Genomic DNA, 5,807 nt, shown 5'->3' with positions numbered 1-5,807 from the left:
AATTTGATAAAAGGAGATAGATGCGATCGAGAAATAGAAATTTTCACTGAGCATCCGAGATTAGGATAAATCTCCTGACGTAACACGAAATAGACACCTGGGGTGTCACAGCCACCGTGCTGGAGCTTGCCACCGCATCAGAGCCCCGCCCGACGCCGAGATCCCCCTGTCCCGCTCCCTGCTCGGCCGAACCCCCTGTCAAGCTCCCTGTGCACACAAGCTAGCCCAAGGTAGAAGATGAAATTTTTGTGTTTTAGCCCCTGTGCTTGTGTAAAATTAATTTCGAAATATCTAGTTTAGAAACTATTAAAAAGAGACCACTGAGGTATACATAGATCAGCCCTACAACAATATTTTAGATATGAACATTATTTTTGTATTTTGAAAATAAATGAGATATGCCAAGATTCTTTGATTTTTGTGATTAAGTATTAGAAACGTTTGCGACTAACTTCTCATTTTGCACATAAAACAATATTATGTAGTAGTGGTTTAAGTATAAGTTTTACTAATATAAGAAAATGAAAGAAGAACTAGGCCACATCTTGTCGGTCAGTTTAAAATATAGATTTTCACTAATCAGGATATAAGTATTCGTACTATATCACTTGTTCACTTAGAATTAATAAAATATCTATTAATGTCGAAATAACCATGATTATGTTACAAAAATCCAAAACTAGTAACTTACATTAATTCTTAGAATATTAATGTTATGTGGTTTATAAATAAACATTTTAGCAATACATATAATTTCTATTTAGAAAGGAAAGGATACAACCCAAAAGACTATTATTAGAATTAATAATTATTTTCCGTAAAAGTTGTTAAGTCATTTTATCTACGCTATTTTAGATAAAATAGGTTCGTAGACACATGCCCATATAATTTTCACCAATGACAACTCATAGTGGAAAATTTAGTGGATTAACAAAATAGTTATGATTTAGACATTATTTATAAGTATAGTTGTGTGAAATGTGATTGTTTATGTGATGGTGAATGTTACCCATGTAATGGTGTGTGTTTATTTATTTGGCGTATGTATTCTTTTGTATGTACGATATGCGAATCGATGTTAGAAGCTGACAATGAGGTAGACGAACCAAACTCGTTCGAGGACGACCCGTAGGACACGTTCGACCAAGGCAAGTAGATTCTCCCTCTGCATTTTTATTTGTACCCAAGTAATGCATATAATAATGTTTACTTTTCGGATATTGCATAATTTGATGGGAATTGCCTAAATAGGATTTTTCCTAGAATTACCAACCGTATTCCTTGATTACCCTGGGATAAACACTATGCTTAGCAATTTGTGCTACTGCTCAACTTGATAATTACGATGTCACTCATTATTGATACTAATGCTCCAAAAATGAAGTTTTTATTATGATGTTAACCCGATGGTTAAAGAAGATTATTTTATATTAAATGGAACATGGAGTGACCATCCAGGATAACAGTACAACCACGAGTGCTATAATGGCTCTGGCTTTGGTAATTAGCTCTATAGACTTAGTGCTTAGCAACCCTACCTGAAAGATGGGCAAGAGGGGGCGGCAGTGGTTTGGTGGTAGCTCATGTTAACATGGGGTGGTAGTCTTGGCTAAGTTACCTTGCCCAGAGGGCCATCAATACCGACGAGGAAACCTTAGTGGGTGGCTTTGTACTAATTATATTTTGTGAAAGCCTCATAGTGGATCCCTAGCCATTCACCTAGGAGTGTTTATGGGTCTGATCAATCTAGGCTAGATGGGATACACGGCTTATGGGTAAAGTTATACCACCTCTGCAGAATGTAAAACTGATATGTCAGCCGTGTTCACGGTTAAGAGCAACCTGGACCCTCACATGATAATTGAACTTAAAGAAGGAAAATAAATTGTGATCCGATGATCCATAAGTGGTTTGCTTAGGTGGTTTCACTTAAGTGTTTTGAGATATAATCATGTACTTATGTTTAATTGGGAATTTTGGGATACACTTACAACTAATAAGCCAGGTGTTGCCAATAAAGTATTGACTAACTAAAATGCTTACCGTTTATCCATAGCCTACCTTGTTAACTTTGCGTTATTCCTCCCACTTGTGTTGCTAATAAAGTATTGACCAAGTAAAATGCTTACTGTTTATCCATAGCCTACCTTGTTAACTTTGCATTATTCCTCCCACTTGCTGAGCCCCGACCATAAGTGAGCTCACCCTTTGTAACACCACAGGTGTTACTGTATGTAAACAACGAATATGAACATAAGTATAGGAATATTAATAAGAATAACGGTCTCTCTGTCTTAATTTGTTTCGTCTGTCGTGAGTTCGACATCGTTTTTATTTTTATCTATCCGGGCTCTTCCTAAATTTTCATGATGTTCAGAACATAATTGTTCCGAAAATTGGTGCGTCTGGTGATTATTTAAAATTCATCGCTCACGCAAATACGAATTTGGAAATTCAGCCCAGTCCTCCGATTCCATCTCAAACAGATTAAGTAGAACTCGACGACTAAGCTTTCGGTGTAAAATAATTTAGTCCCCTTTTGTCATCCGTGACATCGCGTCTACGGATTTTAATTGAATTGTTCTCTAGTCGAGTGTTCGAGTAGCAAACGGAATTCGTCTAAAGTCAACTGAATCAAATGTAGATTAAAATACTAAAGCTAAAATCCGTTTAATTCGGTTCGTTGCTTCTCGCCTCGATCTAAATCTTCAAAAAGTGAATTAACGGTACGAATTCATGCCACTTCAGAGTATTCATCAAATCAAATCATGTCCAATTATTATTGTCGATCCTAATTATTGATCCTTTGATTATCGCTAAAAATTATGATCCAAAATATCTGCGATTCTTCGTTAAAGAAAGAAGAAGAAATTAAAAAAAAGGGGAAATCTCCATGTCGCCCTCCAGATTTTTTTCCCATCGACTGCCCTTATCCCGCCGCCCCTCTGCCTGATTTTTCTCTACAGCCGCCGCCCCTGATCTTTTATCTACGCATGCTGCTTCTTCTTATCCCCTACGCCGCTCAAGCTCGTGGAAAAATCCCACCGCCCAGCCTCTGTCTTCCACCTCCGTCCGTCGTCCCTCTCCCTGAGCCTCTTCCCCAGCCGCGCCATGCTCGGTTCCCCCTGCGTCACACGCCTGGCTTGCTCCCTGCTCGGCGTTCTCCTCCCCTGCTTCTATGGCGGCTGAGCTCCCTCTGCTAGCGCGTCCCTTGCTCCTCCCAGCCGGCCGAGCTCCTGCTTCCCCTCCGTGGAGCACGCCCCTGCTCCTACTCCCCGAGCTCGCCCCTGCGCTCGGATTTTCTCCCTCGGCCATGGTGGCCACGCGCCCTTCCTGCTCGCCCTTCGCTCGGCCGCCTCTCCCTAGTCTCCCATGGCGCGCATTTCCCTGGCCGCGACCTCGCCATGGCTATCACATCTTCTCGTGCTGCTGTGCGTTTGTCGATGTTTTAGTCATCGCCCAGCTCGCTGATGGCCAGGCTGTTCGCCTTCGATTAGCTCACCATGACGCCAACATCTAGCCCTGGCTCCAGTCTCCTCGCCACGAAAGCACAACCACTACTTATTGTGTTGATGTCGTATGTGTGGCGTCATCGTGGGTTGTCCTCGTTCATCGTCATGTCGTGTGTGCAACAACGTCGCTGTTCCTCCATGGTGCTTGTCGACGAACTTCGCTTCATCAGTTTCTCGCCTTCGGTTCGGCTCACGTATGCACGCCGAACGCGTTCGCCGCTTGACCCTATGTCACTAGAGCTCGTGACCTCAACATCGTTAGAGTCCTCACTAGATTCGTGTCCTCGCCAGAGCTCGCGCTAACCTGCTCGACTACACCTCGCCAGCTCGCTCCAGACTCGATCTCGTCGTCGTTCTGTGTGTCATCAAGAAAACCCAAGAGTCAGGTGAAGACGAAGCTAGCAGCATGATGTTCACCAAGTACTCGACGCAAGGGCTGAACTAGAATCCTTGTCGTATTCACGGATAGAGCGTCAGATTTAGTATAGTAAGCCGATTCATATTTCTGTTAGCTTAATTATTGGTTTGATGAATAAATTGTATACATAAGTATGAAGTGGTCGTGTCACACGAAATTCAAGTTTAAAATGATTATTGTGTGAGGAGTGGTTAAGTGAATAATAAGTCTAGTGTCTCGCTCATATAGCTGATAAATGCATTCGTGGTTATATTAAATGGTTGTTAAAATGTATCACAGGTAGTATGTGGTGATGCTCATAAATGTAGAGTTGACACATCGTCTTTGTATGATGAAGCATAGGTTTGGGGTGTTAATTATGTTGAAGATATTGATAGACACATATGCCATATTTTGGCTAGTTCATAACTTGTAAAATAGGTTTGGATTTTAATCAGCCAGCCAATAGTTTCTACTTGAATAGTAGTGGTGAAGTAGTGTTTGCTTTAATAGTACCGTATTATGTTGTTAATCGGCTCAGTGTCATAGAAAAATGTTGATCACTTAAGTCGACATTCTGGGATAAATGTGGGTCGTATCTCAAAATTATTTGGAAACGAGTAGCGTCGGTAAGCCGATTTCAATCAAAATCTGAGAAGCCATGTACTAAAATTGTATAAATACGTTAGACTGTTAAGGTTATGTCTTGTGGGGACCTCTGCTTTGATTAAGTAAGATCCATGCTAGTTGCCTATGAAATGTCGTGATGCCTTACCATTAAATGTTTAATTCTTTATTGTGTAAAATCGTAATATTATCTTGCGACATTCGTCTTGTTATGCATTCATGTGCATAATACATTTCATTTAGGTACGATAATTAATCACGTGATGCGGAGAACCAAAGCCAAGTCGACCCCAAGATGACATAATGGGTGGACTACTCCGCAAGACGATGTTAATGGACGAACCTGAATATAGATAAACTGAACAAGTATCGGAACAAAAGCTGATCGCCAAGTGGTCATCACCTAACAAACACTAACCTAGTGTTCTTCCAGGCAAGCCCCAGTGCATTTGCCACCTCCTTGTTGTTTTAAAATCTTTATCACCTTGTTTGATGCATTAGGTGATAGGAGTTGTGTGCTAAACAATTGATGCATTTCCTTCCTTGGAAAATTGATTACCCTTCCTTGATACCCTTTTATGAAAAGGATTTTTATGATGCTTAGCCTTGCTCTAGAAAAACAAAATGTTTTGTTTTAAAAACAAAAGGTGATACTTCACACTGGATGGGAATGTTTTCAAAAATAAAACTTGATGGGGGATCCATCAGGGCCATGAAGGGTTCAACATCTGAAAGGATGTACCTCTGCCAGGTACTAAACTTTGGGTTTAAATAATAAAGCTGAGACCGGGTGGTTGACTTGCATGAGAGGGGAGTCTCGGTGTAGTGTCTCCGTCTGATTCGATTAAGGACCGTGTCGATGTGGGCCTGCTGACCGAGGACCCTTTAACTGGTCACATGCCTCGTCATGGGCAAGCCTTGCCTCGGGCAGACTAATACCAGAAAGGCTAACACACAATGGGAGTGGAGAGATGGCGAGAGTAGCGTGTACCCTCCATGGAAAGAGGCTGGACGGTGATGTATCTATGCTCTCGGTTAGCATGAACCCGGTCTGGTCTTAAGAAACCCGGTGGCGAGTTGACATATGCAAGGGTTAAGTGCTACATATGTCGTGTGATTGGAGATCCTCAGCTGAGTATTAATCGATTCGGATCACCGTTACTTCTCGGATATGAAGACTTGGTCACTGACTTACACGTGGCAATCTAGTGAACTGAAGGGGTGATAAAAGACGACTAGTATAGGCCAAGTGCTTGAACTAGGATAGAAAG

The 5,807-nt window shown here is 41.5% G+C and overlaps 1 pseudogene across 1 annotated transcript; it reads left to right on the top strand.

Annotated features, from left to right (window-relative positions):
- The first annotated feature begins 3,014 nt into the window (after positions 1 to 3,014).
- LOC100275171 (uncharacterized) lies at positions 3,015 to 4,187 on the top strand (annotated as a pseudogene). Its single transcript, NR_156184.1, has one exon. The product of NR_156184.1 is annotated as an uncharacterized protein (transcript).
- Positions 4,188 to 5,807: the final 1,620 nt, after the last annotated feature.

This window comes from Zea mays, chromosome 6, assembly GCF_902167145.1.
Source record: "Zea mays cultivar B73 chromosome 6, Zm-B73-REFERENCE-NAM-5.0, whole genome shotgun sequence".
Lineage (NCBI taxonomy): Eukaryota > Viridiplantae > Streptophyta > Magnoliopsida > Poales > Poaceae > Zea > Zea mays.
The sequence above is the reverse complement of the archived record's forward strand: the minus strand, read 5'-3'. Positions and strand labels throughout refer to the sequence as shown.